The following is a 14,097-nucleotide window of genomic DNA, read 5'->3' on the forward strand; positions in this document are numbered from 1 at the left end:
AATTTAATCATCACACTTATTGGGGACTAACATTCAAATTAAAAAGGCCAGTTTTCCCCCATGTTACACATAAAAGTAAACCGTATTTACAAATTAATTCTATGCCTCAGTTAAGAAAGCAGGATTCTGTTCCCCACCCCTGTTTCGCAAACCAGATTCAAACCAGATTCTTGTTTCCTAGCTGTTATCCATGGCTGTTTGTCTTATATATGAACAGGTAGCATTATTTATAGTTGTGCTTTGCCTAGAATGTCAGTCTACATCACGTTAAAGGGAATCCATGATCAACCTCAGGTTATTCTCGAGCACACAGAGAGGCTTGACAGTGCTGTGATAACGATAAATAAGGGTGAACCTGGGAGGAAACCCCCAGTGATGATAACACAGTTCTACTTGAAATCCCGGCATAAAAATGACAGAGGGAGATATTCCTCTATCAAAACAGGTTTCTGATATGCCAGTCAAACATGGCTCTACAACCAATGCAATTTTAAAGTCTCTCCATAATATCTGAATCTGGTGTGGCTGTTCAGGAACTCAACCGGTGTCTGACCACAGTGGTGGGCTGGGTGAAGGCCAACAAACTGAGGTTGAATCCTAGTAAGATGGAGGCGCTGTTGGTGAGTGGTTCCTGGCTGTAGGAAATTGTTGTTGTTCTTGCGATTGTTATTTATTAAATGTACCTATTGCCCTTCATTCAACGATCACAAGGTGGTTTACAGCATAAAAACACAAAATGCATAGCATAATCATAATCATAATAAAAGACAATATCCCGCTTATGCAAACATTTATCAGACCACATATTGTTTAGCAGCCAAACAGGTCAATTGCTTCGCTTGGGATGGGGTGGAACTCCCTCTGAGGGAGCAAGTATCCTGGATAAGGACAACTTAGCTACTGTGGTTCCAGCAGTAGTAACTTCTGACTGGACTGGTGCATTGCGAGGCTTTCCTAAAGGTTGGTCTGGGAGCTGTGACAAAGCTACTCAATAATTTGCTTTGTGTCTTCTGCTAAATGAATGTAGACACCCTTTTCTGAGCAATTTGTTTTGTGTCTTCTGCTAAATAAATGTAGACATTCTTTTCTAATCAATCTTTGCTGATTGATGGCTGCGCTGAATATTTGTACACTTGTCAAAGACAATCCTTTAAACAAACTGGCACTGGTTTTGTTGTGGCTCTCATTTTGAAACAGTCAAAATAGCGTTTAGGCAGAGCGCAATAAGGATTGCTGAGCGTATTTTTGTCACTTGTTTTAAGAAAAAGAGATCGGGCTAGTCAACAGCTATGGTGTGCTTCAAAGGAGGATGGAGGTAAGGGCAAAGTGATCTTTGTGGCAAACCTGTCCATTCTTACCTGGGAATAAGTCCCCTTGATTGCAGTGGGACCCTGGGAGATCAGGGTGCTAAATCATAGAGGGAGCCTCCACAAATATAGGAGATTCCCAGTTTTAAAAATTCACCATTCAAATCATGGTGGGCAAAAGGGATGGGGATAGGCAATACCGATTAAGATTGCTTCTCAGTTTTTCACTCTTAAATTCAGTCACTAGATTTCTACATCAATTTGCTTTAAAAAAGAAGAAGAAAGTCCTCATGAAAATTCATCAACATGTAGTGCACATTTCTTCTAATGCACACATTTTGTATGCAATGTTGCCTAATTTTGCAGGCAATTTACCCTAATGCAATGCATTTGTTTATAGTATCCCCCCCATATTTGCATTTTAATGCACACTCCCTCCTTTTGAGCGTTTGTTGTTGTTTTTTAAATTTGAGAACTGCATCACAAAATTCAGAGAAGTGTGAATTCTGTTTCAGTTTGCATATGGTTTTGGAAAGTGGAAATCGGGTAGAAGCAGATTAAAATCTGGGCTCCTTTTGAGGATGGTGTGGGATATAAATTTAATAAATAAAATAAAATAAAAATAAATAAGGCAAAGGCAAACTGTATTTCTTCATATCTCTAATAAGGGGATGGAAGTTAATGCACTTGCCCCTGCTCTCCCCACATGACCTTCTACTTTTGTAAAAGGTTATAATGCCTGAACAGAGGTCTGCAGTTCACCCCAGTTAGCCAACTGGCCATCACATTATGCAGTATCAGATGGAGTTTTCGAACACTCTTCAATGACAGCACCACTTGCAATTTGTTACCATAGGAACACGCTTACTATATTGGACAGGTTAGCAATCTTTGTTTTTTTTAATAATATTTTTATTAATTTTTATATAAACACAAACAAAACATAAAACACAACAATATATATATTTTCTGTCCCTCCATCCTCCCTTCCCCCACCAGTCCACTTCTGCCACCAGTAGGACCAGTAGGCGTTGAGAGCCGAGGGGGTCCATTTTAAGGCTAAGTTCGTCCTCCACCCCTCCTCCACCCCCGCCCCCCCTGCCACCAGAAGGCCAGGTGCGGAAGAGTAGCATGGTTTGGATTTCCCCCAGCTGTTCCTTAAACACACACATATAAAACAAACAAATAAATTTACCAATTCTTATATCTTAACATTATACTTATGGGTTCCTCATATATCTTCTTCCTGGTCTTCCTAATTTCTTAACATAATTGTGGCGGATTTTCTATTCATGACTAAAATCTTTTCCTTTAAATATTCACATTATCCTCCTCCTTTTTTGTGCCCCCTCCCCACGGATCCCCTCCTGCCACGAGGTGAATCCATGAGGTGCGGCCTTCCAAAGGAGATCCATTTTTGTGTCTGGGTTTCCCTCCACCCCCTCCTCTCCCCTCAGAGCACCCCCTGCCACCAGGTGCTTCCAAGTAAAGAGAGGAAGGAAAGGTGGCCCTCTGCCCAGACACCTATCAAAACTTAAACATTTAATACAAATCTAAAGTTCCTTTCCCCAGCCATTCTTCTCTCCCTCTAGAAAACTCCATCTTTCTATCTACTCCTTTTTCTAATCTAAGTCTTAACCTTTTACTTTTACTCACCCCCCTTCCCCCCCCTCGGTACCTTTCCCCCAATCGGATCAGTATTTCCTTTAACAAGCCAAGATTTCAGAAACCGTTGTTCATTCAGCCTAAATATCTCTTAACTAAAATTTTTCATCCCACCCCACATCTTTCCCATTTGCCAATCCAGGCCTCTGCCCACCCCCTCTTTCTGCCTTTCCTTTCCCTCTGTTACACATCCCCAAATTTTAGTCCCTCCAGGAATCTTCTTTTCTTGAATCTTTATTTCATTTTGTTGCTCCTTGATGCCATCTTTTCTCTTTCCTTGTTGTGCTTCCTCCAGGTCCTGTTTTTTGTAATCCAACTCAGTTTTGCCAATATCAATTTCTTGTTCTTTGATCTCAAACTGGCTTTCAGCATTATCCTCTAAGTCCTGATCTTGAGCCAAAGTCTCTATACATGATGAACTGGAGTATTGCAGAGTCCTATGAATATCCTTCAAAATTCCCAAATAGTTCAACACTGCCTCCTGGAAGTTTGGTGAATACATTGTTTTCATTCCTTCTTTTGACCACAAGCAGGCAGGAGATTAGGGGACAGAGCACACTGGAAATTTCCATTCACACGCTCTCCTCCATCTTGGCTACTCCTTCCATTGTCTTTAACTTTTCCACAATAAATCATCTCATAAGTCCAAATGCTTCTCCTTTAATATAATCCTATAGCCAATTAAACTTTAAGAGTTTTTATGAATTTTTCTTATCTTTTGACAGCTTTGACAGCTTTGACAGCTGTCAAAATTCCCCCCCCCTTTGCGCTCTTGCTGTTCCTCAAGAGGTGCCGGCTCCGGGGCTTGGGAAGGGGTAAAAAGTCATTCTTTCTTTTGGGTGCAAAAACAATGTATTCCTTTCGGCTTTGGAATATTTAATGTGCCTCTTAATTAGCCATTAGGAAGAGATCGACTTCCGTTTTTGAATCTCTCCCTATTTTCCGAATTAATGTTTTTAAAGTCCAAAAGTCCAAATGGAGATTTCACTTACTTTGTAGAAATCTTTTGTTTTCTTGGAAGAATCCGCCGCTTGCCGGTTAAGGACTCGGAGCTTCGCTTCAAGGAGGTAAGATGGCTCCCAAAATGGCTCCCGTGACTCCACTCCGCTGGCTCTCGATCGCTCTACTGAGCTCTCGGGCAGCAGAGGAATCGCCTTTGGAGCGGCAGCTGGGTAACTAAGCCACCGGGACGCTCTTCCCGGTGTTTTTGCGGGGAGTCCGCTCGCTCTGCGGGCTTCCCCCCCCTCCGCGATGCCAGGGACTTCGGAGCACGAAGTCCCTGCGTCCTTCTCCGCCGGCGCGACGGACCAGAAGCCAGGTTAGCAATCTTTGCTAGCAGTTTTGAACGTGTCGTTTGTAACCTAGCTGAGTTGGGTTGTACACAATAACCGGCTTGGCTATGTCCATTATCCACATTGACCGTGAGTTCCAGTACAAGTGAAATCAGTTAGAAAGCCACAAAAACAGTACTGTGGCACCTCAGTTTTCAAATGCCTCCGTAAGTCAAACGTTTCAGAACTCAAACGCCGAAAACCCAGAAGTAAATGCCTCAGTTTTAGAATGCACCTCGGAAGTTGAACAGGAAATGCAGCTTCTGTTTTGAGTTTTCATATTGAGGCTTCCGTTTTGTGGCTTCCGCTTTCAGTTTTCAGTTTTTGAACATTTCAGAACTCGAACAGACTTCCAGAATGGATTACATTTGAGAACCGAAGTGCCACTGTAAAATGCATGGCCTATTATTTTGTCAGTGTGTGTGTTGTTGTTGTTTACATGAACTGTTTTGCTGAAATAATCTTAATAATAAGTTTTGGGTATGTAAGCCTGCAAAATGTGTTTCATTCATTTATATGCAAAACACGTCTACCTCAAATAGGATCAAGTAATTTACTTAAGAGTAACAATGAACACTTTCTAGTTTAAGATAATTTTTGGGTTTGGGGGTAGAATTCATCAAATTTCTCAAGAAGATAAATCTCCAGCTGCTTATCTGAGGTGGAGCTGGCCATTAGCAGTGGGGCATAGCTCAGATTTTCCCCTCTGGTTTTATTTTCATTTTGCTGCAGTTGCTGTTTCAAGCAGTAACTAGGCTGGCAGCCTAGCTACCATTTTACACCCACCCCCAGAGATTGCATCTTTCTGGACCATTGTGGAGGGCAAATGGCTGTCACTACAAAACACGATGGAGAAAATTCTGCAAAGTGTATTTCCTTTTTGTTTGCGGATGTGGTGCGGGGGCTGATGAAAAGAAAAACCCTATCAGTTTTCTTAGAAAAAAATGTCTTCTCAGAAATTTTGGCTCGCCTCTACTTTTAAATCCATGGAGGACAAGCTGTTTCAGGATAGATTGGTGCAGCATCCAGCCAGGCGCTAAACAGCACCCAACAATGTGTGCTAGTGGAGACAGTTTGGCTCACAAAGCAATCCTTGGGACAAAAATAGCAGTGTTAGGTACGTGTCCCTGTTTTGTTCTGTGAAATGTTGCAGCCCAGCTTGTGAAATCCTAGTTTTAAAGTGGGATACACGTGTGCTCGGAAGTAGGCTCCTTGGGGAAAGAAGGGTGGGATGTGAATTCAATAAATAAAAATTGTTGTTGTTCTTCTAGGCCTATTTAGTTCCAGATAAATACGGTCGTACCTTGGTAGTCGAACAGCTTAGTTCCTGAATTTTTTGGCTCCTGAACGTCGCAAACCCGGAAGTGACTGTTCCGGTTTTTGGAAGCTGAATGTCCGACAGGGCTTTTGCAGCTTCCAATTGGCTGTAGGAGCTTCCTGCAGCCAATCAGAAGTCACACTTTGGTTTCCAAACGTTTTGGAAGTCGAACAGACTTCCAGAACGGATTCCGTTCAACTTCCAAGATACAACTGTAATATAGAACTGGAGCCAAGATGTTCTTTTCCCCATACATCAACTCTGAAGTGATTGTTCAATGGGATTTACACCAAGGTAAGTGCATACAGGATGTGATGTGCAGTTTCAAACTGGCTTATGAATGGGGATGAAATTTAAAAAGTATAATTCCTGTTTTCTTAGGTTCTTTCATCATAGTTTCTGCTGTGACAGGTGCAGATGTTCACAATGAGGAAAAAAGATGTCATTAGTCAGGCCCAGAATATCTTGCATAATGTTATTGCTAAAACAATTTGCATTTTATTCCTTCAATTAAAAAAGGGATATCACTGTGTTATGGCAAGGCATTTACAACACACTTTGTCATTTTCACATCTTATTGCCTGCTTGTCTCAATGGAGGACTTTATACCATGTCAGAGTAGTAACTGAAAATTCTATATTGATGTCTAGAGTGTAGCCTCTTCTGACGTGTTCTCCATCAGCCCCATTTTTATACCATGCTTAGGCCGACATCAATATTTATCTGCTACATCGGGTCAAAATTAAATAGATGCTCCTGCATTAGCAAGATGAATTCAGCAAACAGAGCAGAATATGACATTTTGGGGGTGCATTTCAGCTTTATTTCTTGTATTTGTAAGGACAGTAAAAGGCAGTACCTTGGCTACTGTAATTTTCCACAGAGAACACCATTCTATCAAGATGTTTTGCAACCTAGTCAAGAAAAAAAAACATTATGAGTGCTGCCCAGTTTAAATGTTTTCTTCTCTCTTTAACTCTCCGCCCTCCTGTTATTTCCTTCCAGCCTATCCCACCATCTTAAAAGTTATACAGTGGTACCTTATGTTGCGAACGGGATCCGTTCTGGCGGCCCGTTCACAACATGAAAAGGCTGCAACATGAAGCGCCGCATCTGTGCATGCGTGTTATGCAATGAAGCGCTTGTGCACATGCGCAAAGCACGATTTAGCGCTTCTGCGCATGCACGCAGGTTACGGACACGCTGAACCCAGAAGTAACCCATTCTGGGACTTCCGGGTTCGGCGCGTCCGTAACCTGAAAAGACGCAACATGAAGCAGACATATCATGAAGTATGACTGTACAGCAAAGAGAGTAGACTGGAAGCAGATGTTGTTAGAGCAGACCTGGTGAGACTCAAGTTAGTCATATCCAGGTTGACCTATTAATTTCAAGGGGACAGATTCAACTAACCTGGTGCACTAACCAAAGCCAGCACAAGGAACAATCTCCTCCCCCTGTGCCCCTCCTGATCTGCTCTGAGGGGAAGGTCAGGAGACCCTACAAGCAGGGCATGCCAGGAGGGGGTTGTTTGTTCTGTTTTGAAAGCAAAAATGCTTGTATGGGGAAATCATAAGAAATTGTAGACCTCATCTGAGCAAGTGAAAGCACCTTCCACTCATATGAAAAGAGATAATCTCTCTGGATCCCAGCCTATATCCAAGATAACATGGAATACATTTCTAGAAGGAGTAAATCCTTAGGGTACAATTATCTAGTGTTGCCTGAACCAAACTGCATTTGTTTAAATGGAAGCTCTCTGTCAATTAAAATGCAAGGAGGGAGATGCTTCACTGTGACACATGTATTTGTTCAGAGCAAGTGCACAAAATGAGGTGTTATATACTGATAGTCTCCCAGTGGTCTTTCATCAATATCTGTGATGGCTCTAATCCCTCTGTTAAATGGACTCAATTACCATCAGCTGTGGGGGGGGGGAAACAAACCTTGAAGATGAGGAAAGTTCTCATGCTGCAACCCACCACCCCACTTCTTCCATTGTTTGCATTTTGGCAGGAACATCTTATACGCAAGATCAATTTGCTAAACTGGAGGAGCATTATTTGCTTGCAGAAGAATTTACATCTTGCTCCGGGAATGAAATGCAGATGAGTTAAATTGCTCAGGGGAGACATCATATAGCAGCAACGTCAGGTGTTTCTGCACAGCATGTATACTCCTAACGTACGCATGTGAGTGTCAATTTTTTTATATTGGTGACTTTAAAATAAGTCAAAGTATTGTTAAAATCTCCTAGCCAAAAAGAAAAATTTGGGATAAATTTTATTAACAAAATAAAATAAAAGTGAAAGCACTAATCTCATCCACATTTGAGTCAGGCCTGGTAATGAATATGATAAACTGACAAAAAGGCACAGATGCAATTAAGGATTGGCAGATCTGTTTGTTTCTGGTCCAGGCACCAAAGAAAATCCCCTGTGTTGCAAAACAGAACACTCTCAACACCAAGCAACACGTCGGCTAATAATATGCTGGCAATATTTTTATAATACTATACTGTTACAACTTACATACTGTGCCTCCATGACTTGATTCCTAATGCGGGATTAGCTTCTCACTTTCTACAAGGGACTAATCCCGCTTTAGGAATCAAGTCACGGAGGCACCTCTAGTTGAGCACTTCGTAGAACACCATCATGCAGACACAAATCTACTCTACAGTCTTATGGGTTAATCAGAAAAAAGTTGGGATGAGGAGAGATTATGTCAAATTACTGCACCAACAAGAAACCAGACTGATCTATCTGTTTAAATCTCTGCATCTCAGGGGTCTAAATACTGAATTAGATTTTAATTGTTTAAGTTTTCTGTCAAGATGGTTAGGTTTGTATGTTCTTTGCTATATTTCGGATACTGTGCCTTTAAATTTCCTGTAATTCTATGTGATGCCACTAGGGTTTTGCCAACAGCATCAGCTTACTACACTTCTTAGTGATAGCTGATCCATGGCCATTTGATGTACCTTTTGGAACTATTAATTTGGTGTGTATTTATTATTGGTTGGTTAACATGCAGGCCTGTCATTTCTTTCACTTGACTGTATTTGAATGTAATGGTTTTCATTTCATATTATTGCTAGCTGATGAAGATTTATCATTGAAACAGTTCATTATCCTGGAAGAACTGTCCTGTCTGCTGCTGTGCTCAGAGCACCCTATTGTGACGTTCGGAGCACCCTTCATCTCACATTTGTAGGATATTGACTGTGGAAAGGCATTCTGCCTCCATTTCAGTGAAATTTGATAGTGACTTACCACTCCTACCATTCCTGTTCATGGAACATTTATTTGATGCTTATTAGTTTGTGACTCCACGCACATATTATATGTCTTCTGTTTATGAATTTTGAAAGAGTGTAGTGTTATAAAAAATATTGTCAGTATATTATTAGCCGACGTCTTGCTTGTTGTTTCTGGTCCATGGCATTTTTCATGTCCGTTCTGTGACATTTCCATAGTAAAATGTGAATATAAAAACCCCAAACAATAATCCATATTCATAATATTCATTATGCATTAGTAATACATTGATAATGTATGATTTAATAAAAATCAAATGGATTTTTGTATTGATGTTGTATGAACTTTTGTACAGAGTTTGCAGGCTTCCCACAGGCATCTGGTTGACTGCTGTGAGAGCAGGATGCTGGATTAGATTGGCCATCGGTCTGATCCTGCAGGGTTCTCATATTTAAAAAGTGTTTATCACAAAATAAATACAGTCACACCTCGGTTTAAGTACGCTTCGGTTTGAGTACTTTCAGTTTAAGTACTCCGCGGACCCGTCTGGAACAGATTAATCCACTTTCAATTACTTTCAATGGGAAAATTAGCTTCAGGTTAAGTACGCTTCAGGTTAAGTACTCCGCGCACCCGTCTGGAACTGATTAATCCACTTTCCATTACTTTCAATGGGAAAGTTCACTTTAGGTTAAGTACAGACTTCCAGAACCAATTGTGTACTTAAACCTTACCTTCCAAGTTCCGGACTGCGGAATCCGGGACTGGCAGCCATTTTACACTGGAAGTTGCGTCGATGTAACTTCCGGTGTTGCTTTGCCCTTCTATGGGCACCCAAAATGGCCACCGCCGGCTTCAAAAGTCTCTTGTACGCATGTCAGGAAGTGTGCCGACGCAACTTCCGGTGTCGCTTCGCCCATCTATGGGCACCAAAATGGCCGCCGCCAACACCGGAAGTCACGTCTATGCACTTCCGGACATGCGTAGATGCGACTTTTGAAGCTGGCGGCGGCCATTTTTGGTGCCCATAGAAGGGCAAATCGGAAAGAAAAAAATAGCTGCCGGCAGGAGAAAATAATGGAGAAAAACGGGAGACGAAGTGATACGGGGGACCACCGGGAAAAGGTAAGAAAAACGGGGTTTTCCCGGGGAAAACGGGAGACTTGGCAGCTATGACTTAAACCGAGGTACCACTGTAAGCAAATAGTAAAAGGTGGAAAAGGTAAAGGACCCTGGACGGTTAAGTCCAGTCAAAGGCGACTATGGGGTTGTGGCGCTCATCTCGCTTTCAGGCTGAGGAAGACGGTGTTTGTCCACAGACAGCTTTCCGGGTCATGTGGCCATTACACATGTTGACCATCTAGCCAACTGATAAGACAGATCCAGGATCTGTTGGGGCTATGCAGTCCTGCTAGCGTCTCACTTTCTATAAGGGGGGAAGTACAAGCCTTTGGAAGAGACTGTTTTTGCACTCACAGCTGCACCCATCAGCACTGGACTAGGAGCATTGGAAGCTGTGCTCTTGGCCCTTGCAACTGATATCATCAGCTGAAACAAGTTGATCACACAAATCAGCTCACATGAGTAATTATTTCCAGTAGTGATGTTGTCATAGTTCACAATTATCAGCTTTGCAATACAAGTTTGCCTAGCTCAAATTTATTAAACATCAAATATCATTTACCTGAGAAATTCAGCAGCACAAAATGTGAGATGGGATCCTTCACATGGGTGAAATGCACATTGTTTTAAATCTTTTTTAACATCCAATTTCATCCAAGTCCTTGATACTAATCACAGCTCAGTAAAGCTTGTGGAACCAGTTTCATGGTACTTTGGATCCTGGCCAATGCCTTTATTTTCCAGATTGCTGATTAAAATCTAAATAAGCTCATTCAGTTGTAAGGTAGCTAATGAGGTGCAAATTGTCACTGTTTTATCGAGCTCCAAAGAATGAATTTGACAGATCATTGGGTATCATTAGCTAAATATTCACAATGGTAATAAGAGTAACGTGAATTTTTCAAATGACATTTTAAAATATTTATGCAATACTGCAATCTAAATCATCTTCAGATGGCAGATTTAGTGCCTGACGGATTTACTGTCTACTTTTCATATTTGGAAGAGCTTTTCCCTTCTCTTCTTTATGATTCAAATTTGGCTTATTAATTGCCCCATGTGGATTTTCCTTCCAGTTGCCTATATGAGTGATCTGTTTATATATTCTTTAATTAAGCAGCATTCTCAATGGGAATTGTATTTAATTTTGGGATAATAGTGTCCCACAGAAAGGTAGACAATGAAATGTTAGTGAAGCCTTTTATTAAGATTAAATGCTGAGATAGCCCAAGCAATTAGAATGATCTCCAACACAATTATTTCTGAATAAATTATCTCATATCAACTGGAAAGATATAGCAACTCTTGTGAAATGTGAGTGGAAATAAATTTGTCTGCCTGTACATAATTCAGAAATTACTACTTCTCCACACTGATGGCTATTTCTGATTTGCAACAATGATCAAATAGGAAAGCATCGAATTTGCCCTGAAATGCTTTAAGAGAGGGCGTTAAGATCAAACTTTGTTGCTCATCTATGGTAACTCGGTTCCATTAGTGCCAAACTCTGTGTCTGAGCACATTGAACATTCCCATATAAGAGAGAAAGAGAAAACTTCTAAATGTGCAAATTGTAGCCCTTGTTTCTTTCATCCTTCCTTAGTACGGAGTTCCGGTCAAGGAACAGCCAACATTCCAGTGATCAACCAGCTGGCAGGTGCAGATTTCTTCTTCTGGAGAGCACAAAGTTGGGGAAGGCTGTCCTAGAACATTCTGAAACCCAAAAGATGCTAAATACCTCAAGTTCTTTCAGCCTTTCATCACATGACTTCCTAACTTATATTGAGTACTCCTCAATGCTCAAAGCCTGCTACAAATGATTACAGATTTAACTTAATTTCAGCATTGAGCTGTCCAAGCTGGATAATGTTAGTAGGAGAGTGGCCTACAAACATTATTTGCTATTCACAGCACTGTTACGGACTGAACACCTTCTAGTTTTCTGCTTTCTCTGATCATGTGCACCTTGCGCACATGCTCATAATTAATCACTATTATAAAGTGTAGTGGATGAAACCAACACCCCTTGGAACTTGACTTACTCCAACTAGGCAGAGAATAATAATTTCAGTTCTAAAAAGCACAGAAATTCACTCAACATGAAGGAATGATTGATTTTTTTTACTGAGGTGAGAATGAAGATTTATTGAGCAGAATCTGTGAGACCAAATAGATGTCAGTGCCCTTGAGGAACAAAAAGGTATTAATTCAAAGCAAGGAAGATAGATGGGAAGTTTGAAAACAAAATTACTCCCCACTGACTAAATTGTCTCTCGAAGCTACGAACATGAGTTTGACCAAACTGCGGGAGGCAGTGCAAGACAGGAGTGCCTGGCGTGCTATGGTCCATGGGGTCACGAAGAGTCGGACACGACTAAACGACTAAACAACAACGACTAAATTGTATTAGCTTATTAGTGGCACAATTCAGAAAAACAAAATAGAAAATTAAAATTATTTCTGTATGATCAGCTACATCTCTTCTCCACTGGTGTGGATAGTACTCCATGAGAAAGCTAGGCTTTGGGCTCCTCTAGAGTGACACTCTTTCTCAGAGTCCCCACATTTCCAAACCCTCATCTTAGGGGCAGTTTGTCTTCCAAAGCTCCAGCTGGGCTTCTGTATAGAATCAGTGGTGTTCAATTTTTTTCCAAAGAGGGCCAGATTTGATGAAGTGAAGGGCCATGAGGGCCGACCAAAGGACCAACCAAAGTTGTTGAGCTGTTTTTTAGGATTGAAGTTGTTGAGGGATTTTAAAGGATTTTACCCCAGGAAATAAACTGCCACAGGGGACAGATTAAAGTGACCGGTAGGCCAGATTAGGCCCCCCAAACGGACTTTGGACATGCCTGGTATAGATGATCATTTCTGCAGCTATGTCACACTGCCAGCTAGACTCCAAAAAGGGACCAAATTCAGAGTGGTGGACAGCGCTACCTGCTGAGATATCACAGTTGCCTTCCCCTGTAAGTGGTGGTGGGGGGACCTCATCCATTTCCCAGTAGGCTACTGCTACAAACCTCTCAGTCTAGGACAGGTGTGAGGAACTCTTGGTCACGTAGATATTGCTGAACTACAACTCCTATCAGCCCCAGCAAGCATGGTCCATGGGAAGTGAAGGGAATGGTAATTTAGCAACATCTGGAGAGTCATAGTTTCCCCCTACCTGGTCTAGAGGATTCCTTGCCTACTAATAACTGTTGCATATGGGACTTCTTGCTTACCCACTTACTGCCTGGACAACAGGAGCAGGTACCTGTTTACAGGGAAAGACGGCATCTCACTTAAGTGCAAATTATTTGCATGCTCTTCCACATGTCACAAAACACAGATGAAGCAGCTACCGTACCTAGAATTAGCAAGCAGTCATGTAATAAATGGCTTTTCTTTTTCATTGCTATTTTTATTACGAATAGTCTGCTTACATGGACGGGTAACTGTGTACTCCCCTCACCAACAAACCAATAAATGTTAATGCAGAAATGCCTCCTTTCAATGCCTCCTTTCAATACATTTGAGTTTTGTAAGATACCTACTAAAAGAATTAAAATTTGAAGAGGTAGATTTAGTTTTCGTGCCCATGATGATTATATATTTAAACATATTTAAATATATTTAAACATATTTGTCATCTTAATTAAAAATAGCCAACTTTCAATTTAATGTGACTCTGATTTCATCTGTGGTCAAGCCTATTGACACAGCCTCTTGAATTGCAGGCATTTCCCTTCAGATTAAATGATGAGCTTTTCTTTTCTTTTCTCTTCAATTCTTTTGTGCACAATGCAAGGTCAATAACATCTTTTGCAGTTGACAGTTTTCTATATGGACAACTAATATGTGAAATATCTCAGGCTACTCTGAGGCCATTTACATTTATATTACATTTACATATTAACCCATGGCACCAGAATGGAAACATTTTAAAAAGCTACCTGGGAATCAAACTTAATCTTCTTTATTGACACACCAATGTACATATCAGTGAAAAATATTCAGAAAAGCAGGTAACTTACTGATACTGGCATATATATCTTGGGCTAAAGATCTATCTGGTACAGCATCATACAAGAGGCTTAATTTAATTTCTGTTG

The sequence above is a fragment of the Zootoca vivipara genome, chromosome 5, assembly GCF_965207765.1.
Source record: "Zootoca vivipara chromosome 5, rZooViv2.hap1.1, whole genome shotgun sequence".
Classification (NCBI taxonomy): domain Eukaryota; kingdom Metazoa; phylum Chordata; class Lepidosauria; order Squamata; family Lacertidae; genus Zootoca; species Zootoca vivipara.